This window comes from Bacillus rossius, chromosome 11 (genome assembly GCF_032445375.1).
Source record: "Bacillus rossius redtenbacheri isolate Brsri chromosome 11, Brsri_v3, whole genome shotgun sequence".
NCBI classification, from domain to species: domain Eukaryota; kingdom Metazoa; phylum Arthropoda; class Insecta; order Phasmatodea; family Bacillidae; genus Bacillus; species Bacillus rossius.
Genome location: NC_086338.1, coordinates 54565929 through 54589088, shown reverse-complemented (window position 1 = coordinate 54589088; position 23160 = coordinate 54565929). Strand labels below are relative to the sequence as shown.

General features: G+C 45.0%; 1 protein-coding gene across 6 annotated transcripts in view; it reads left to right on the top strand.

The window, feature by feature from the left end:
• LOC134537016 (LIM domain only protein 3-like) overlaps positions 1–23160 on the top strand; it is a 222760-nt gene that overhangs the window by 47219 nt on the left and 152381 nt on the right. For all 6 annotated transcript variants that reach the window (XM_063377200.1, XM_063377199.1, XM_063377198.1 and 3 more), the window contains exon 2: positions 11990–12031. The gene's annotated coding sequence lies outside the window, so the exon portion shown is untranslated. The remainder of the gene's footprint in view (positions 1–11989; positions 12032–23160) is intronic.

Here is a 23160-nt window from a genome sequence, read left to right as displayed (position 1 = left end):
TCGTTACCACGGAGCAACTTCTGGGAAAAAATATTTTTTTTTGACATGTAAATATCTTAGCTCTCTGTACACGGCATTTCGGTAGGAGTAATATCGTGAAATCGGAACGGAAGGTCGATGAACGGAAATGTGGACACAAAGATGGCGGACATACGTGTAGAAACTAAAACCCCTGATTGGTGTTTCCAAACGCAACTCACTGGAATACTAAAACTAAAATAGTCATCGCAAAAAGAGATATTTAAGAAAACTGTTGATAATACATTGTCTCCTTCCCCAAACCCCAGTATGTAGTCCTTATAACGCAGTGGTACATCACGCGTGTGTTAAGTTGAGGGTATATATTTTTGACGTGATTCAAACATCGTCATTAAAAAAAAAACTTTTTAACATAATTTATAGTTTCATGATCCATTTAATTCCCCCCCCCCCCCCCCCAAAAAAAAAAAAAAATTCTCGTGCGTACAACTACGCCACGGAGGTCGTCCCGTTGCTCTTCCTGTGCACGAGCCCAGGGTGTGACGTCACAGCTGGTCCACGGTTCGAGGCCGTGCAGGGACAGTGTAGACTAGTGGTGGAGGGGGGAGGGTGGTGGCTAGTGGGTGGTGGTGGGGGGATTGCGCGTGCTCCGATTGGCCTCGTTGCGGCCGCCGAGCCGCTGACGGCAGGAGACACCCCCGTATATCCCCCCTACACCACCCTGGAGGGATCCTCATTATCCCGGGGTCGCAGTCGCCGCGTCTTGTCTTGGGTAACGAGCGGCGCTGTAGGGGGTGACCAGGGGGGGAAGGGAGGCAGCTTCTCGCGGTTAATGATCTGCCGCCCGTGGACCCCGGGCCTCGTTACAGTGGAGCAATTATCGCGCCGTCGTCGTCGCGGTCCCCGACGGACGTATCGCGAGACTCAGACCTCGCGCGCGCGCGTCTCTCGTCAGCCCTCCATTCACGGCGGCCAATCAGGCGCGCATTCAGCGACGCCCGCACCACGGGCTCCGGGTGGGAAGACGTCGTCCTTCGGCGGGTAGCGGCGGGCAGAATCGATCTGCCTCGGAGGTGAAGGAAAAAAAATATCGATTTTTTTTCCTCCCTAGCATCTGTATTCGATGCTTCGATTCTCGGAGAGAAGGAGAAATAAAAAAAAACCGTATTACGCCTCTCGTCGACAGCTAGGTCATTAAGAGACCAATCACTAGGGGCCGGAAAAATTCGCGGTTTCGATGGCCTTCAGGATAGACTTAACATTCCCCTGCACACTCGGGCAAATAAACGCAAGTTCATCGGCTGCCGACTTGTGAGTCGTCTCATCTGGGTTTGTCTGCGATTCGATCCTTCTTTGGTTGAGAGTTTTTTTTTTTTTTTAATTGGTTGAGATTCGTCCAGATGAATGAATCCAGCCGAATGAATCCGCGAATTTTTCCGGTCTCTAGCATCCGGTGATGATTGTTGAGAGCATCCAGAGGGCTCTGCGCAGCTGTGGTTACCGCTCGGATCGACGCTAGGAGCTCCAGCGCGGACGGACGACGGACACCCGGACCTGCGACACGGACACACGGACACACGGACGCCTGTCCGTCAGCGCGGCCGAGGCGCGAGGCTCGTCGCCAGTCAGCGCCCGTCTCGTTAGCCGCGCTGAATTATTCTAATAACGAGCCGCGAGCCGCCAGGGGTTTGCTGGGCAGGGAGCTAGGGAGGGGGGGGGGGTGAAGTGTTTGGGAGTAGCGGATACAGTCCGGGGGGGGGAGGGGAGGGTCGCGCCGTAATTGGATCGCCCGCGCTGACGGATGCCGCGGCGCGCGCGGCGGTAATTGGCCGGGCGTGACGTCATCCATTAGGCGTGGCGGGTAACGAGTTGCCCAAAAGGGGGGGGGGGGAGGGGGGGGAAGTGTGGGGTGCTCCTCATTAGGACGTCGTCCACTCCGTGCCACGTCTGAGACCTTTAGCCGACTGGCGTGCCTGATGACTAGAGACCGGAAAAATTCGCGGGTTCATTTCGTGTTACTAAAATAAAATTAATTATACCTTAGCGCTGCTTCTGCCACTGGTTCACTGTTAATCCTGGAGCAATGAGGGCCAATCAGAGACCCCTCGCTCATAGAAGTGTCGAATCACAGACACTCGGTCGAGACGACTCACAAGTTAGCAGCCAATGAACAGGTGGTATTTGCCCGAGTGTGTAGAGTGTAGTGGAGTCTATCCTGGAGGTCATTCAACCATCGAATTTTTCCGGTCTCTAACAATCGGGTACTTTCGGTTACAAGACGTTTCCCAGATCGGGTGTCATTCAGGTACACAGGTACCCGAAAAAGGTATTGCCGTCTTATTTGACACAAATATCATACACACTGTTCTGTTAAATCTCACGATAGCGTGACAACACTAAACTTTAGACCAGGCCTCGTGCGAACAAAAATTTGTTTTTTTTCAGGTAAAGGTTGGTGTGAAATAATTGTAAGTATTAATTGTAATACAAAATATCGCGTTGTAAATTTGCGTCGTGCTTTGATAGTGTAGCCGGAGTCTGCTTTCAGTGAGAGACATCCCAGATCCTGTTGTCACCGATACTAGCTTGAACTTGATCCTGTGGTTCTCTTGAAATCCTCAGGAGTATAGCGTAGCCGAGGTTGTTTTCAAAAAAGGAAGGGAAGTTTAATGTCAGAACGTTACGGTCAGGGAAAAGACTATTTTCCAACTTAAGGGGCCCCGCCTCGTCAGGGGTGTGTGTGTTAGTGAGGCGGGATGATAAGCGCGACGCTCGCTGGTGCTTCTAGCGCGGTGTCTCCTCTGGACTGGCGCGCAGTCTTCTCCCAGTGCACTGAGAGGTGACCGTAACATTATATGCCGGAGAAATCAAGATAAAGGCGTAATGCAAGTTCCTTAAGTGATTTCAAGAATCTGTACATGTTATTTTACACCTAAAAAAATTACTCTGAAAACATGCGTTTAAGCCATTTTAACTCCCCTGAAAATACAGTTTAAAAACTTAATCCGAAATCAAAAGTTCTTTTCGGCCCTCAGCGAACTCTTAAATGCTTTTCGTAAGCAGACCCCACACCGATATGTTGAGTAGTTTTCAAGTCGCGTTGTTTTTCCTGAAGCTCTGCGCACCGTGTGTGTGTCCGGGTAGGCAGAGCTCTTAAATGGTTGTCCATTCCAGTTTATATTGTTAATATTTCTTTTTTACCATTAATTTTTTTTATTTTTCCTAAATTCGGGTACAGAGCGGATCTTCTCGGGTACCTACCGGGCACAGACATAGATAAAAACGGGAAAAATTCGCACTTTGGATGACCTCCAGGATAGACTCCACCATCCACTACACACTCGGGCAAATGCCACCTGCTCATTGGCTACTGACTCGTGTCACCTGTCAACTGGGACGCTTGCGATTCGTAACTTTTTTTGTTGGAAAGTTTTTTCATTGGCTCAAAGTCCTTCAGATAAACTGTGAGCCAATCAGAGAAGCAATTTAAAGGTACAGTTGTTTGGATTCTATCATATCGTGGAAATGAATCTGCGAATTTTTTTTCCGGTCTCTAGACATATGTAGTAATGTACGTCTGGCAACACTGCAGGGGTGGGACAGATGGGTGGCAGTTGTCGTGGTGCCAAGAGCAGGGTTTGGAGGAAGATCGCAGGAAGGGCTAAGTGGTCGTGGTGGTGTGAGGAGGGAGGGGGTAAGGCTTGGAGTGGCTCGAAGCCCGAAGCCATGCCAATTAGGACAGTCGCTGCTAGCTGCCTGCGAGTAGGCCGGCCTCGTTACACGACACAAGGGAAGGGGATGCGGAGCGGAGGGGGGATGTTTCTGTGTAACTATCTTCGTTACCCGCGACTCCAGCGGACCCCCTTAACTCCCCGCTATTCTTCAAGAACTCCGCGCCCGGGAGCCGGGTGATTACCAGAGGAGCTGCGCCCAGTGTAACTGCTCCTCCACCTGCTGCTAGCCTAGCGCTCCGCAGGACAGTCCTTCTGAGCTGCGCCCAGTGTAACTGCTCCTCCACCTGCTGCTAGCCTAGCGCTCAGCAGGACAGTCCTTTAGGACCACATCACCAGGAAGACGTCAACCGCCATGATTTATACCTAGGGACCGGAAAAAAAATTCGCTGTTTCGACGGCCTTCAGGACAGACGGCACATTCCCCTGTACACTTGGGCAAAAAAACGCAAGTTCATTGGCTGCCGACTTGTGAGTCGTCTCATCTGGTTTGTCTGTGATTCGATCCTTCTTTGGTCGAGGGTTTATAACTGGTTGAGATTCGTCCAGATGAACAGTAAGCCAATAGCAAAATCATCTAAAAGGTATATGTATTTGAATTTTAGCCTATTGCCGAAAGAATCCGCGAATTTTTCCGGTCTCTACCAACACTTAACTGAAAATTAGCATTACACAAAAAAATGCACCTTAAGGTACACAATCATTCCACAGAACACACACCCCGCTCGTTGATACACGTAATTCCAAGAAAGTTTTTTGGTGGGGAGGGGTAATCTTGGAACAAAGTGCACAGAGCTAGCTGTAGAAGCTTAAATTTTTCTGGCCCCGCACACACTAGATGCCCTGCTGGGCAGTATGGCGGAGCCGCGGCGGCGAGATGCTGTGTGGAGCGAGCAGGGTAAGTGAGCCCTTGGCGTGCGATGTGTGAGAAGCATCGAAGCATTGGGGGGAATGTATTTTGCGCGCGGCGGACTGTATTGTGCGCGCGGCGGACTGTGTTGTGCGCGCGGCGGACTGTGTTGTGCGCGCGGCGGACTGTGTTGTGCGCGCGGCGGACTGTGTTGTGCGCGCGGCGGACTGTGTTGTGGGCGCGGCGGACTGTGTTGTGCGCGCGGTGGACTGTGTTGTGCGCGCGGCGGACTGTGTTGTGCGCGCGGCGGACTGTGTTGTGCGCGCGGCGGACTGTGTTGTGTGTGAGGCGGACTGTGTTGTGCGCGCGGCGGACTGTGTTGTGTGTGAGGCGGACTGTGTTGTGCGCGCGGCGGACTGTGTTGTGCGCGCGGCGGACTGTGTTGTGTGTGAGGCGGACTGTGTTGTGCGCGCGGCGGACTGTGTTGTGCGCGCGGCGGACTGTGTTGTGCGCGCGGCGGACTGTGTTGTGCGCGCGGCGGACTGTGTTGTGCGCGCGGCGGACTGTGTTGTGCGCGCGGCGGACTGTGTTGTGGGCGCGGCGAACTGTGTTGTGCGCGCGGCGGACTGTGTTGTGCGCGCGGCGGACTGTGTTGTGCGCGCGGCGGACTGTGTTGTGCGCGCGGCGGACTGTGTTGTGCGCGCGGCGGACTGTGTTGTGCGCGCGGCGGACTGTGTTGTGCGCGCGGCGGACTGTGTTGTGCGCGCGGTGGACTGTGTTGTGCGCGCGGTGGACTGTGTTGTGCGCGCGGCGGACTGTGTTGTGTGTGAGGCGGACTGTGTTGTGCGCGCGGCGGACTGTGTTGTGCGCGCGGCGGACTGTGTTGTACGCGCGGCGGACTGTGTTGTGTGCGCGGTGGACTGTGTTGTGCGCGCGGTGGACTGTGTTGTGCGCGCGGTGGACTGTGTTGTGTGCGCGGCGGACTGTGTTGTGCGCGCGGCGGACTGTGTTGTGCGCGCGGCGGACAGTGTTGTGCGCGCGGTGGACTGTGTTGTGCGCGCGGCGGACTGTGTTGTGCGCGCGGCGGACTGTGTTGTGCGCGCGGCGGACTGTGTTGTGCGCGCGGTGGACTGTGTTGTGCGCGCGGCGGACTGTGTTGTGTGCGCGGCGGACTGTGTTGTGCGCGCGGTGGACTGTGTTGTGCGCACGGCGGACTGTGTTGTGCGCACGGCGGACTGTGTTGTGCGCGCGGCGGACTGTGTTGTGCGCGCGGCGGACTGTGTTGTGCGCGCGGCGGACTGTGTTGTGCGCGCGGCGGACTGTGTTGTGCGCGCGGCGGACTGTGTTGTGCGCGCGGCGGACTGTGTTGTGCGCGCGGCGGACTGTGTTGTGCGCGCGGCGGACTGTGTTGTGCGCGCGGCGGACTGTGTTGTGCGCGCGGCGGACTGTGTTGTGCGCGCGGCGGACTGTGTTGTGCGCGCGGCGGACTGTGTTGTGCGCGCGGCGGACTGTGTTGTGCGCGCGGCGGACTGTGTTGTGCGCGCGGCGGACTGTGTTGTGCGCGCGGCGGACTGTGTTGTGTGCGCGGCGGACAGTGTTGTGTGCGCGGCGGACCTTTGAGCGTGGCAGAGGGGGTGTGTTGGGACCGAGACGCACCAGCAGTTGGAGCCTCTGTATCTGCGGAGGGTTTACAACAGTGGACAATATGCGGTCGTTTTGTAATTTTGGAAGCAGTAGTGCAAGTTTCAGTAAATAAACTCTAGTTAAATTACTCGGGCTATCATTTTCGGACTTGCATCCCCCCCACACAGCAACCGAAGTGTGTGCGACCCTTAACCTCGGGGAAGGCTTGTTACGACATCGAGGGGAAATGGGACCGGCTGATTGGAAGGGTTGGCAGGAGTGATTACGCGGAGGCTGTATCAGCCACAGGTACGCCCCGGGGTCGAATTGTGCCCCGTAACTCCATTACGAGCGGTTTTAAAACCTGCGCGACACAAGTTGTTTCGGGCGCGACCAACCAACATCTAGTAAGCTTGTTTGTTTGGTGAAAAGGAGGGGGGGGGGGGGGGGGGAGTTGGGAAGGTGTGTTCGACTGGTTTAGCCGCGTGTCTCGGAGAAGCAGAAAACTCCTCCCCCCCACACACACGCACCCTCGCCACTACCTCTTGTAGGCCAGGCTAGAATGTCACACGGAGACCGGCGCGTGATTGCGTCTTGGGATGTGCTTGAGCAGCTAACTGTTTGAGAAGCTACGCCGTTAAAAAAATAACAATTCATTTATTCATGTAACAATGTTATAATTTATACGTTTTTTTTGTTTATACATAATATTGTTATTTTTTTTAATAAATTGCTCTTTTTTTAATTTTCATCTTTATATAACTAAATGTAAAGTTCTTAGGTTATACTTTATATATATTTATTTCTCAGTTATTATACATTTACAAATGTTTACAATCGTCAAAATACCGCATGTAATTTGAAGTGACTAGATGCACTAACATACAAGCTTGCTTTCGTGAGTGCTAAATTTCCTGGTTAATTAAGTGAATATTGTAATCAAAGTGTAAAAATATGGGAAATAAATTATTATTATTATTATTATTATTATTATTATTATTAAAAACACACACGGATAATTTTTACCAGCTACAATAACTTTATTTTGGAGCAAATATTTTTGACAGTACAAGTAAAATCAGTACTATATATTTTTTGAAGAAAACTATGTTTGTTTTTTTTATATGTGTAAACTTCTTAGCTTTTGGTATAAGGCATTTGGTAGGAGTGATTTCGAGAATGGAACGGAAGTCACGTGGTACGGAAACGTGTAACCTCTGTGCTGCCATCTGTGGCGGATGGCGCGAACCGAAGTTCACAAAGACAAAGAGAAACGTTATAGTTTTGCGCGTGGGTATAACCGACACAAGTCATCTCTCGATAGGGTGCTTGCATTCTGTACAGTTCCCATGTTTTGGCCTGAATACGGAAGATCAGTAGAAAACTATAATTAGAGACGAAAAATTCGCGCTTTGGTTGACCACTAGGATAGACTCCACCAACCCCTACACACTCGGACAAATGCCACCTGCTAATTGGCTACTGACCCGTGACACTTGTCAACTGGGACGCTTGCGATTCGATACTTTTTTGGTTGGAGGTTTTTCATTGGCCCAAGGTCCTTCAGATAAACTGTGAGCCAATCAGAGAATCAACATAAAGAAACGGTTGTTTTGATTCTATCATATTGTGAAATGAATCCGCGAATATTTCCGGTCTCTAGCTATAATTAATTTAGAATATTTTTCCATAAGACGTAGAATTAAGTTTACAGTTTCACAGTCACTAACAGTAATTCATCCCTATTAATCACTATTATCACTATCCAGCCAACATCCAAAGATAAATCCTATGCCCCGTCGAACAAGGGAAAAAAAGCTAATACAGAAGTTCCGTAGCAAACTGTGGGTGAATTATTTTTTTAAAAACAAATCCAAGATGGTGGACTTAATCCCCTTTAATCTGGTGCCAAGAGAAAAATTCTAAATGCTTTCTTAAGATCTCTCGCTAACCGGGTGGATCGACTTACAGTCAAGTGGTCGTAAAAATAAAGATCACGTTCGTGGCTACTTAGTGTCGGACCGAAGGCCAACGGACGGAGAATCGGAGGCCAGGTCTGACTCTTCCCTTGAGCCGTCCGTCCAGCTAATACTCCGTGGAGAGAAATAGAGAGAGAGAGAGCGTTATATGAGAGAGAGGGAGAGAGAATTTTCTGTCAAGCGAGCGATTATATCTGGGACGAAAGCGAGATTACACGCTTGAAATGAAGAAGGGGAAATCTAATGTGCTAAACCATTAGGAGCAATAAAGAGAGAGAGAGAGAAGTATAGGGTGTTCCATCTGATGTTACACTCGGTCTCCCTGCAACGAGCGCGCGTGCTACTTCAGCCTCATTACAAATTCTTCGAAGCGGCACTTTAAAAAACCTCGATTACACTAAGCGGAGTGTGCTAGCTCGTACAATCTCGCTCAGTGTTGATCACGTTGGCTTTTGACTTCCGCGTACGTGTAGTGTCTGTGTAAATTAATTGCAGTATTTTTTTAAAAAAAATTGAGTAACATTGTTATAAAATCTTTGTTTTATTTAAATTATTATTTTATGATAATAATTTCCTAGTTATTTGGGAAAGTTTTCGAACTGTTTTGAAACGAACGTTATAAATCATTAATATTGTATGAACTCCCCCCTCCCCCTTCACCCAATTGTTGCGACGAGTAAGATAGCTCTGTCTTCGTTTTTCAATATATATATATATATATATATATATATATATATATATATATACACATACATGCACACACATGTTTGTGTGTGTATGTGTGTGTGCTGTGATTTAAGTTTTGAGTCATCTATCCAGAATATTGTTGGCATGACCGAGCATAGCTCGTGTATTCCAAGGACGGCGTCGTTCCGTGATTTCACAGTATCTTTAATGTGGCTATCCTAACCAAATCAACCGTCCGCAATTTTTTAAAAGTATTTGTAATGTAGCCAACCTAACCTTAATTGACCATTAGTTATCATGAGTTGTCCAAAATAAACATTCACGGACACACGGCAAACGAAAAATATGGCGGCGTACAATTAAATACCGTTGCCTTGTGTATGGTCTTTCTTTTTTTTATCAACACCGCCATATTTATTTACAATGAACAAAAAAAAACCCTGAAGATGCACGATCGAGCGTTTGGCTCTCTCGTCTGTGAAGAGAAGTCTTCCCGTGTACGGCGACCTCGCCAGGGGTCACCAGACGCGCTCTGGTTGTCTTCTGGCGGCGGGACGAATGCCCTGCCGGCCCAGGAGGTGGGGCTTAACGTCCTCCTCCTCCTCCCCTCCTCCTTCACTTCCTTGTGACCCCGCTCTTCAAAAGGCCTGTCCTCCGCGTCTAATCCGGTTGCAGAGAGACGCTTCCCGCTCATAACACGCGGCGCGAGGCTGCGTTCACACGCTCGCTCGCCGCGCGACTGAACGCAGCCTTTAAGAGGCCACTCCAGTGTTTCAGGGGCACTACGCAACCCGCGTTAACCTCATAACATTCAATGCTATTTTCATTCTGCTTATAACTAATTAACTAATATAGATTTAGTAATGATGCTTGCTTGATATGTAAGACAACGATGCTCTCATCAAAGCCCCTTTCTTCAAAAACGTGCATAAATTATGGTTCAAACCTAGACAATACATTTACGCATATTATTAAAGATTAGTATAAAACCATAATTTATGCACGTTTTTGAAGAAATGGGCTTTGGTAAGAGCATCGTTGTCTAACATATCAAGCAATGATCATTTCGAAATCTATATTAGTTAATAAGTTATAAGCATAATGAAAATAGCATTGAATGTTATGAGGTTAACGCGGCTTGCGTAGTGCCCCTGAAACACTGGAGTGGCCTCTTAAGGGGCTGCCTCCCATTTCAGGTCAAGATTTTATATCTACAGTAATTACTAGAGACCGGAAAAATTCGCGGGTTCAATGACCTCCAGGATAGACTCTACTACACTCTACACACTCGGGAAAATGCCACCTGCTCATTGGCTGCTGACTTGTGAGTCGTCTCGACTGTGTGTCTGTGATTCGACACTTCTATGAGTGAGGGTCTCTGATTGGCCCTCATTGCTCCAGATTAACAGTGAACAAGTGGTAAGAGCAGCGCTAAGGTATAATTATTTTAATTGTAGCATATCACGAAATGAACCCGCGAATTTTGCAGGTCTCTAGTAATTACAGATAAACTTGTAGACTTTTTCAATTGTTTAACTTTCAGAAATGAAAACATTATATACAGGGCATACTTTTTTGCATAATTAGCTGCCAAAGTTACATTTTTAACGTACAGCTAAGGAGAATTTAATTTATTGCAGAATTGAAACTTTCTAGGTTTAACTGCAATGCCACGGGCTACTTCAAGAAATAATTTGAATTGTATTCAGAAAATGTTAATTAATTTTACCTGGCATTTCAAAATTCTCAAAATTTGTTACGATATTTGACAGCGAAGAAACATTAATTGAGTTTTTGTGATAGAAATGCAAACTATATCATGAAGTAGCCAGTGGCATTGCAGTTAAACCTAAAAAAGTTTTAGCTCTGCAATAAATTAAATTCTCCTTATTTGTACAACCCAAAAAAGTAAAAAAATGTAACTTTCGCAGCTAATTATGCAAAAAGTATGCGCTGTGTATATATTTCATTTCGTGAAAGTTAAAAAGTTGAAAAAGTCTAAAAGTTGATCAGTGATTAATATAAATATAAAATCTTGACCTGAAATGGGAGGCATTCCCTTAACCCCTCCCCTTCTCTTCAAACGCTACAGCTTCAGCCATTCGACACAACCTTCCCCGATTGTTTTTTGTTTACATCATAGAGAAACAAATTTTCTAAGCCGTACTTATTTGTAAGAAGTAAACTCGGGAACAACTATACCGATTTAAAAATATTATTTCACTATTTTAAAGCCACATTATTCAATGATTGACATGGGCTATGTTTGATTGAAATAAAAAAAAAGCTAAGTAATATTGGTGTTAGTTACCAAAACAAATCATGCATCGAATGTTACAAGTTTTTTTTTTTTTTTTTTTTTTTTTTCCAGTGTAATGAATCTTCAGGGCAACTTCCACTGTTTTCTCCCATCCACGGAGTTACGAATTGTCAGGAGACGACATGCTCTGACGTAGGTGAAGTAAACATTTTTTTTTTCCCAATCGTGATCGCCACATTGTTACACTCTAAACGTTGTGGAAACGGTGCAAATAAAAAAAATCTCAAACGAATTTAAAAAAAAATTCTTGTGGCCAAAAGTCTCTCTTTCTCTCTCACCTCGAGAATTTACGTACCGAATTTCAATGATTTTTTATTTATTTATTTTATTTATTTATTTCATATCCTTTGACCCCATTTCTGGGGTATGATACATGTCAAGTACATACAGAAAAAAATATATATAAAGGTTCACAAAAACAAAACACAATATAGGCCTATACAATTTCACAAAAAAACAAAAACACCAAATATACAATTTCACAAAAAAAAACCACAAAATGTACAGTTACATTTTACTTATAAGTTATTAATTACAGCATATGAAATTACTGAAAGTATAATTAAAAGTGAAACAGAACATATAACACATAATTAGTATGCAATAAAGATAGTAATAGCATAAATTACAAGTGGGTTTGAAATTACCCTATAAAATCTTTACTATTATTATTATTTTGATGATCTAGACCTCACCGTCTCGGTGCTAAACGATCAAACTCTCTCTTCCACTGATACAGATACCTGGTTGGTTTCATTCTTCTGTCTGCGCTGAAGTAAGTTAGTCGCCAACTGACTGTCGGTGTGTTCCCTTGTTGCAGATGCTGTGGTCGTGAGATCGCAGCTAGACGCGCAATTGCCAGGTGAGCTAACAGCATCCCCAACAACGAACGATAAAAATAAATACCGTAACTATGGTGCACTGAGCGCCGTTGCCAGATCGGAGGGGAACGAAATACCGAAAATTTTATTGTACACTTGAGCGCTGTCGTCAACACTGGTTGGAAAGTAGCGAATTGTGATGTTAAATTGCTGGTTTCGCGACGAATATTCATCCGAGGAAGTTTTTTTTTTTGGCTATTTTCATTTCGTCGTTAAAATAAATTTTAAGTTTTATCCTGCATTCACATGGATGACTTATAACTAGAGTCCCGGAAATTTCGCGGATTCCTCTGGCCTCAGGATAGAATTCAAAGTTATAGGTGTGCTCGACCCATGTTTAATTTCCCATTGGTTGATTTCTTAGCGAGAACAATTTTATCCTTGTTATTTGGCACTACCTGATTCGCTTACTTCTCTCCTAGCTGGGCATCATTGACTCACGGTCGTAGACGGGCGTGTCCAAACAACTGCGGGCCAATTATGAACACAGTGCGACAGTGTGAAGGTTTGCATTCTAGCTTGCGACTAAATGAATCCGCGAAAATTCCGTGGCTCTACTTATGACTCATTTTGTTTTTAACTGTTGGTCATCATGCGAAGGATTCTCTCCATTATATTTACAGTTTGCCAATACTTACAGGTGAACACAGTAATCAACCACCAATTTGTTGTATCCACGGAAATGTACGTTTCTTAATATTATTATAAAATTATATTTAAATATTTTTAAGCACTTACATACATGCGAGTTATTTGAATTTCATTTTTTTTCAGGTTAAATTTGCGGCCTAATAGGTAGAGACCCGTGAATTTCGCGGATTCAATAACCTCCAGGATAGACTCCAATATCCTCTACACACTCGGGCAAATGCCAACTGTCCATTGGCTGTTGACTCGTGAGTCGTCTCGACTGGGTGGCCTGTGATTCGACACTTCTGTGAGTGAGGGTCTCTAATTGGCCCTCAGTCCTCCAGATTAACAGAGAACCAATGACAAGCAGCATTAAGGTATAATTATTTGAATTTTAGCATAACACGAAATGAATCCGCGAAATTCACGGGTCTCTACTAATAGGGTAGGATGGGAGAAACTTCAAGTTTGCTTTTAATAACATTCCAGAGCTTATTTAAAACGGGACTGTTAGGGATCGCTCCCTGATGTTTGATCGGGGAGGTTGTTAGGGCTTCGGCAATGACCAGCGGCTGGGGCCCACCAACCCAGCATAGTCACCGCCTCAGCCCTTGTACCTCGCTCAGCTGTCCAGACAGTTGGCTGTGTCCTGAGCCCTGTAGACCTTACCAGCACTGCTGGCGCCTTCCCCGATCTCCCACGCCACACTGGGACCCCGTGAACCCGTGGTCCGGTGGAGGCCTGGCTGTCCGGGCTAGCACCGGAGCTGTGTCGTCGCTCACCACGTCGACTCCGCATCGGGCTAGGGAACCCTTGGAGCCTGCTCCCAGCGGCTAGGAGCACCACCTTGGACCATGCAGGTGGCACGGAGGACCGCGAGGTGGCGGCGATAAGCGCAATCGCGCGGCGAGGGGCGACTGCTGACCCGCGCGGCAAGGAAGGGGGGGGGGGGGGTCCAGGAGCCCACGCAGATAGACGGGCGGCGTCGACGGAAACTGCCGTCAGCTCGAGAGCTGGGAACGGGCGTACCCGCCTCTTCACACACACACACGCACACACGCACACACACACACGGTGCACAGAGCTTCAGGAAAAAAAACCAACGCGATTCAAAAAACTACTCAACTTATTTCGAATGGAGCCTGCCCTACGAAAAGCGTTTGAGAATTCCGCCGAAGGGCCGAAAAGTAAGTAACTTTTGATTCCGGATTGAGTTTTTTTATAATTTTTTTTTTTTTTTTTTTTTTTTTTTTTAGAAGAGTTAAAATGGCTAAAAACGCGTGTTTTCAGAGTAATTTTTCAGGCATAAAGCAACCGGTACAGAATTTTGAAATCACTTTAAGTTGACTTGCATTACACCTTTTATCTTCATTTCTATGCCGTATAGTGTTGCAGTCACCGGTCAAAATTTCTCGGTTTTATGCACTGGGAGAAGACTGCGCGCCAGTCCAGAGGAGACACCGCGCTAGAAGCACCAGCGAGCGTCGCGCTTATCATCCCGCCTCGCTAACACACACACCCCTGACGAGGCGGGCCCCTTAACCGTGGGGCCAACTTTGATAATTCCGCGACTGTTTAAGTGGAAAAAAAAAAAATTTAAATGGCGTTGGGAATTGTTTTCCCTCCAAAGATGATGACGGTAGCGACCATTTTCATCAAAACAAAATCTCCCATAAACCAGGCACTAACCGAGCGAGAGGCTTTGTCGCCGCACAATCACGTGACGACGACGTAAGGGCCGAATGCAGGCAGCCAACTTCGGGAACCAGTGGCTGGCCCATCGCGGCGCTCGCTGGTTCGACACCAGGCCACCAGGCGGCGACACTCGGCCTAAAGTCTTGGTCCATCGAATGTTTACTGAAGACCAAGAGTGAGACGCTATAACACACCGACTTGAAGTAAGCTTCTGGACATACGCCATTGCTAAGCACATGTATGTCTGTAGATGAAAACTACAAAAAAACAAAAGACAAAAAAAATTTTTTTTTTGTTTTTTGTAGTTTTCTTCTACAGACATACGTGTTTAGGGACTGGAAAAATTCGCGGTTTCAATGACCACTATAGAATAGACTCCACGATTCTCTATGCACTCGGGCAACTATCACCTGGTCATTGGCTACCGACTCGGAACACCTGTTTACTGCGATTCTTATGATTCGGTACTTCTTTTGTCGAGTGTTAGCCATTGGCTCGGAGTCCTTCAGGTAAATTGCGGTCCAATCACTTGTGACGTGTGTGTCACGTCACATTTGGTGGCGGTTATTTTTGTGTACTGGCGCAGTGTTATTTACCGTTTGCCGTGTGGCGGCGCGAGCCGTACCTTCAGATTTGGTGTTTAGGCCGGCGTGGATCTAGGAGCGCGGGCACGTTTCAGATTGTCAGGATCTAGAGCCGCTCGTGCTTTCGTGAGGCTCTGGGCGCGGTTACACGGGAGTCTGAACTACTTCAGGTGAACATGTTCAGCTGTACTGTGCGGTTACACACAGTCTGAACATGTTTCGTTCGAGGCCATTTCCCATTTAACTTAAACAGGTTGGCAAAGTAGTTCAGATCGACATATCTTCTACATTAGCCTCTGATTGGCTGTTTAGAATAGAAACAGTCCTTTGCAGAAATTCAAGATGGAAAGTGTTCCTGGCACAAGTTCGAAAAATATTTTACCTAATGCAACCAAGAAAAGCAACATGTAATTATATATATTTTTTTAATTGATCCTGACCTTTAATTTTGTTAAAACTGAGATAGGTACTCACGCTCAAAAAATAATAACAAATAAGTTTTAAAAAATTTACTGTGCATGTTGTTTGAATTCCCGATTTGTAAAAAAAAAATATTGAGCAATATGAAAACACATTCCATTTCTGCTGATAATGCTGTATAAACAAGTGAGAAAATCACGCGTTTTCTGGATACAAAATAGAGAAGATCAACAACACAGTCATTCGTTGACAGTAGACAATCGGCTTTAGAGCCACAGAACACACTTTTCAGCAACTACCGTGTAACCGTACACTTTCGCGTTTGTAAACGTGTTTACTTAAACATGTTCACCTGAAGTAGTTCAGGGTCCCGTGTAACCGCGCCCTCTGATCGGCAATTCTCGGTACTCGGTGTTTGCGTTTGTCATGTGTTTTCCTTTTGGTGGGTTGAGGTTGGTACCTGTGGCGCGCTGGGTTGTTGACGAGTTTTCTCTGGGGAGGGTCTGTCTGCTACGAGCCATGGCCTGAGTGGGTTACCTTTTACTGCCGATGGAGTGGCTGCGGGAATTAATTTCATGGCTGTAACTTAGTGTGGAAGTTCGGTAAATCCTTGGTGGAATATAAGAACTTAAGTTACGGCAGGTTTTCCTCCGTCGGTTATACCATGTTCGAGTGCAGCAGTGTTCTACGCAGTTATTACCAATGAGGAGAAAAATTTTATTTTCAGTATATCGAGAATTTTAAAATTTTGTAGAGTGGGCCTAGTCGCTAATGTCGTAGACGTCATATGGTGCCGTGCGTGCTGCTGATCCTTCTTCAACCCGGTTAAGGCTTGTCTGCGAGGCTTCTTGATTGGATATCTCCGGAAGTAGATGGCAACAGATAAACTGTAAGTTTTGAAATTTAGTCTTCGTCTAGATTACGTCAGACGGACCTTCTGTGGACCTTCGCTGGGTAGATCTTGTGGCCTACGCTACGCCGGTATTTTTCACCTTCGAGATAACGTTTGAATATAACTGAAATTTTTTGCAGCAATTTTTTTTATTAGACACAGCCGCAAGTAACTACGTCGTCAAGTCTGGAATTGAGTGGTTACCTATTTGGGAGGGAAATTGTTAATATTTTGTACCCTTTATGCGAGTTATGCGTACTGGGTAAATTTGTTTTTAATGAGATTTTATTGTAATTTTTTGTTGCAATTTTTATAACATTATAAATTTTTTATATAGCTATTTATCAAGTTAATTTCGAAAGGTGTGTACTCAGGTGCTCGATAGGGTATTTTGTGAGGCAGAAAATTGGCTGTGAACTATTATAATCATTTATCGTATATACATATTTCTTCTTTACTGCCTGATCATGAACTTTCAAATTGGACTGGAAAAGTTTGAGGCAACCAGTAATTATTTTGCCAAATAACATTGAATGAGTAGATTAACTGAACCGAGCACCTAATTTATTTTGTGTAAGGTGGTATTATATATATATATATATATATATATATATATATATGTATTTTAGGTTGCAGTTTTAAGTGATATTGTTTTTTTTGAAGTAATATTGTATTTTATATTTATTGTGGTGGTTTTTGATGTTAACCAAGTCAGAACAGCATCTAGTTCATGTGCGACACCCGTGGTGCACCGGGGGGGGTCATAGGTATACTTGTTATTTTATAGTGTTATGTACTTCTAGTCAAGAGGGGCGAAGCCTGATATACCCTGTTGTTAATTGTTAAATTTAATATATTTATATATTGTTTGGCATGTTCTGCTTATATTTGTTTTATGGTCATATAAAGAACCAAATAATACATAACTAACTCACTATTTCGCTGTCTATTCTTTGTATCCTGCCTTCCGCAAATTTTTGGGTCTAAGGGGGGTACACACTGACGCAGCATTAAGCTGAACGAGCTTGGATTCCAGCCTGTCTCGAAAGGAATCCGCGAATTTTTCCGGTCTCTATACATGTGCTTAGCAATGGCGTATGTCCAAAAGCTTACTTCAAGTCACGCACTCCCATTGCACAAATCTTTCAAAGATAATGCTATGACCCACCGCTGGTCATCCTGACGTCACAACAGCGGTGACCGAGAGTGGCTCAAGGTGCAGGGGTGACGCCATGTTTGTGTCTGAGGCGGCGACCCCCCCCCCCCCCCTCCTGCCAGACGCCATGACCCGGAGGAGCGCCGGCAGCCAATTAGCCATCAAATATTCACCTCCGGCGCGGCAATTACAGCAGGTATTACTGATTCATCCCTGGCCCGGGTGGGGGGTTCGCTTCTCATTACGGGACGGCCATTCTTCACGCCCCCTCGCCCCCTGCTCCCCCACCCCTCTCCCTAGACGCGCTGTCTCGCGCGCGACACGGCCCGGCTGAGGAGGACCCGCAGAGGGGCATAATTACTGCCCGAAAACTGGTTCCCTCCCGCGCCACAGGTCTGCCAACAGCACACACACACACGCTGCGTGATCAGAGATCATCACTAGAGACCTGTAAAATTCGCGGATTCATTTCGCGATAGGATAGAGTCCAAATACTTTTGACATTATTTTGCTTCAGTGATTGGGCCACAGTTTATCTGAAGGACTCTGGGCCAAATGAAAAATCTTTAACAGAAGAATTAGCGAATCACGATCATTCCAGTCAACAGGTGTTACGAGTCGGTAACCAATCAGCAGATGTAATTTGCACGAGTGCGTAGAGGATCATGGAGTCTATCCTTTAGGGATTTGAAATCGCGAATTTTACAGGTCTCTAATCATTACTAGAGCCACGGAAATTACGCGGATTCATTTAGTCGCAAGTTTGAATGCAAACCTCCACACTGTCGCACTGTGTTCGTGATTGGACCGCAGTTATCTGGACACGCCCCTTCTACGACCGTGAGCCAACGATGTCCAGCTAGGAGAGAAGTAAGCGAATCAGGTAGTGCCAAATAACAAGGATAAAAATGTTTTCGGATAAGAAATCAACCAATGGGAAAGTAAACATGGGTCGAGCACACCTATAACTTTGAATTCTATCCTGAGGACAGAGGAATCCGCGAAATTTCCGGGACTCTAATCATTAGAGACCTGAAAAATTCGCGGATTCAATTCGTGAAATGCTACAATTCAAATAATTATACCTTAGTGCTGCTTCTGCCATTGGTTCACTTTTAATCTGGAGTAATGAGGGCCAATTAGAGACCCTCACTCATAGAAGTGTCGAATCACAGGCCACCCAGTCGAGACGACTCACAAGTCAACAGCCAATGAACAGTTTGCATTTGCCCGAGTGTGTAGAGGATAGTGGAGTCTATCCTGGAGTTCATTGAACCCGCGAATTTTTCCTGTCTCTACTAATCATTACTAGGGGCAGGCATTTTTCGCGAAAAGATCTGAACACCTATCAGACTGCAACAAGGTATACCCGCACCTGTGGTTTCTTCCTTGTGATTGGCGGCCTTCTACGAGAGAAATCGTTGTGCCGTATTTGACCGGGCCACTCAGGACGCGTTTCCTACCGCACTGAATCACTGTGATTGGTGTAGTTACAATCGATATGTGCCTGGGGAGAAACTCACCCAATCACGAAACACAGACGGTGCTACAGTGTTTTAACTTTCAGCTAGTCTCGAAATCTTTTCGCGAAATCTGCAGGCCCCTAATCATTAGAGAAAAATTCGCAGATTCATTTCACGATATGATAGAATCCCAAACAACTGTACCTTTAAATCGCTTCTCTGATTGCCTCACAGTTTTATCTGAAGGACTTTGACCCAAATGAAAAACCTTCAACCAAAAAAAATAGTATCGAATCGCAAGCGTCCCAGTCGACAGGTGTCACGGGTCAGTAGCCAATGAGCAGGTGGCATTTGCCCGAGTGTGTAGGGGATGGTGGAGTCTATCCTAGAGGTCATCCAAAACGCGAATTTTTCCAGTCTCTAGAGATCATCAGAGTGGCGTATGTTTTCCGATAAGCATAGAAGAACACGACGAGAGCGGGATGAGTAGTCCTGTTTTCCGTATTTATAGTTTTCAAACTGCAATTATTATTTTTTTTTTGAGATCGCGAGTATGTGGCTAAAAACGCGTGTTTCAGGCATGAAACACATACAAGTGGGCTTTCATCACAATATATTTATCTCCGATATTCTCCGCCATATGACGTCACGGTTACCGCTGATATCCCGTAGTCGTCCCATGCGCGACGAGAACCCTTTGCTCGTAGGGGCGACACCGCGCGGATAAACGAAGATAAAGGTGAAATGCAAGTCCCTTAAAATGCTTTCAAGTATCTGAACCGGTTGTTTCACGTCTAAAAAAAATTACTCTGAAAACATGTGATTTTTTAATCCATTTTTAACTCTTCTAAAAAAAAAATACAGTTTAAAAACATTAATCCGAAAACAAAAGTAACTTTTCGGCCCTCAGCGAACTCTTAAAATGTTTTCCGTAAGCAGACCCCACTAGGATATCTTTATTAGTTTTGAAATCGCGTCGTTTCTTCTGAAGCTCTGCGCACCGTGTGTGTGCCCGGGTAGGCGGGGGCCTTAAGGAGGTGCCTCCCATTTCAGGTCATGATTTTATATTTATATTAATCACTGATAAACTTTTAGACTTTTTCAATAATTAATTGTTTAACTTTCACGAAATGAAAAAAAAATATATATACATCGTATACTTTTTGCATAATTAGCTGCCACAGTTACATTTTTTTAACGTTGTTGGGTTGTACAAATAAGGAGAAATTAATTTATTTCAGAACTGAAACTTTTTAGGTTTAACGGCAATGCCACTGGTTACTTCATGATTTGGTTTGCATTTATATCACAAAAACTCATTTCATGTTTCTTGGCTGTCAAAATCGTAACAAATTTTGAGAATTTTGAAATGCCAGGTAAAATGAATTAATATTTTCTGCAAGAAATTCAAACCATTTCTTAAAGTAGCCAGTGACATTGCAGTTAAACCTAAAAAGTTTCAGTTCTGCAATAAATTAAATTCTCCTTATTTGTACAACCCAAAAACGTTAAAAATGTAACTTCGGCAGCTAATTATGCAAAAAAGTATGCGCTGTATATAATTTTTCATTTCGTGAAAGTTAAACAATTGAAAACGTCTACAAGTTTATCTGTAATTACTGCGAATATAACATCTTGACCTGGAATGAGAGGCACCCCCTTAAGGGGCCCGCATCGTCAGGGGTGTATGTGTGTTAGTGAGGTGGGATGATAAGTGCGACGCTCGATGGTATTTCTAGCGCGGTATCGCTTCTAAGCGCAAGGCTCTGAATTGACGCGTAGTCTTCTCGTCGTCACAGGATAACTGTGAAATTTGAACGTGACCGCAACATTATATGGCCGATAAATGAAGATAAAGGTGTAATGCAAGTCCCTTAAGTGCTTTTAATAATCTATACTGGTTGTTTTACGCCTAAAAATTACTCTCAAAACATGCGTTTTAGCCATTTTAACTCTTCTAGAAATACGGTTTAAAAACATGATCCAAAATTAAAAGTACTTTTCGGGCCTCAGCGAACTCTTAAATGCTTTTCGTAGACATACCCCACTCGGATATCTTGAGTAGTTTTGAAATCGCGTTGTTTTTCCTGAAGCTCTGCGCACCGTCTGTGTGCCCGGGTGGGCGGGGGGCCTTAAGGCGGCGCCGCACTCTGATCGGGAACTGGCTCGCGGGCGGAGAAGGAACCGGGGAGGAGAGGGGATAAAGAAGGTGGGGGTAGGGGTTGGCTCGGGGAGGAAGGGACTGGGAGGGGAAGTTAAGAGGGGACTGGGAAAGGAAGCAGGGGGATGGGGAAGTGTAGCCCGTATCCTGGTGCATTAGAAGCCATTAATGGATGTAGCGGGCTCTGCGGCGGGAGATGGTTATGAAAATTGTAACGATATCGGGCAAGACGTGGATTGGCTCGTTGCGGCTTTGAGGGTTTGGGGGGGGGGGGTTATGGGGGGGGGGGGGGGTCAGGGGCGTCCAAAGAGCCCGCGTCGCGGGTGTGGGCAGAGAATATCGACAACCACGACCACCACCACTCTCTCCGAGTGCTGCCGGAATATAAAAAAAAAGACACTGCCTTTCGCTGAAAATATTCGCGTTTCCAATAAGCTTATTTTTGGGCCATGCATTTTTTTTTCGCGGAAAGATTTTTTTCTAGATCAACTGTGTATTGAAAAGTTGAAACACTTTAAGCCTAGTCTTGTGTTTTCATGACTGGTTGAGTTTCTTCCAGGCGCACGTCTGCTGTTGACACGCAACACACAGCCATCCAGCGCGGAAGCAAACTCGTCTTGAACTAGGCAATAGTTTCTCTTCCAGACGGTCGCCGATTACTCACTTTATTTGCAACCAAATGAGTGTTCAGGTTTTTTTCTTCGCGAAAAAATACCTGCCCCCTAGCTATGTTTCGTCCTTCGTAAAATTCACGAGTTACTTTGACGGTTTATAAATTAACTAAGAGTAAATTTATATTTTTTAAAAATATATCCGACTTTAAACATAGAAAAACACAAAAAATAAAATAAATCTCTACTGGTATTACCCATAGAAAAAAAAATTCTAAAAGCCTCAATCATAAAATATTTAAATATGGTCGCGATTATGTACTAGCCACTTCACGATACGGTTTGTATATCTATTACAAATTTGAAGATTTTGAAAGGCCAGAAAAAAATTAAATAAAATTTTCTGAAAGAAAAAAATTCCAACCGTTTCTTGAAGTTGCCAGAGTATTTATTACGAAATTTAGCTCATGCTTTTATATTTTAATCGATGCTTCGTTCAGACACAATTGTTTTTATTTTTTATTTTTTCAAACCCTGGGAAAGATAATTGAATATTCAATAATTGAACTTTATTTTGTCTTATTATGCTTATTAATGTGCGCAGTTAATACCAGGAAGCTATTCAGGAAACGGTTTAATAATAACGTCTACAATTGGTGGAACTGGGACACAACACAAGGCATAAATGCCCGGGTAAGAATCCTAACCCAGTATTACTGCGAACACTATTTTTTTTTTAATGATACAGCTGTTTTCATGTAAATGTACAAATTTACAAAAAAAATCTGTAATTTTTAATTACAATGTGGGTCGAGTACTTTTCCCGACATAACTTGACCTCTTTCCTCGACCAATGCAAGCGAGGCTTTATAATCGAATGGCAGGGATGAAAAAGGAAAAGACTCCACTTCGTCCAACTTTTGAGAAAACGAGGGGGCGGGGGGGGGGGGGGGGGAGGAACTATTTGGCCTCTGGTAAACGGTAGATTCAATATGGGGAAAACATCAAATTATACATTTGTTTACTAAAGCGTAAGGAAATGTAATTCAACCTGAAATAATATTTTAGTACCATTTATGATCAATGTGCGATCATAATCGAAAGGAATGTTTTCAATTTTTAATCCCGATGACTTGAGGGCATATTTTTGGAAGTGAACGAAACGATAATTTTCAGACACGTGTTTGTGACGCAAGTGCTATTAATTACACGAATATTGAAAATGTTTCTACTGCAATGTCTACGTTAACCAAAAAGAACCCACTGCGTTATCTTCAGACTACTCAGTATCGCCATGTCCAGGTCTAAATGTCGCCATAAAACAATTTGTATTGATCATAAGCATTATGCATCACTTGCGAAAGGTCTCAGTATTCTTACCCTGGATGGTAACACTACCACAGTAGGCAAGTTGTAAGATTTATTTTATCATAACTACATCAAATTTCAAAATATAACCTCCTATGTTGCTGTAAAGATTCATAAGGGGGGGGGGGGG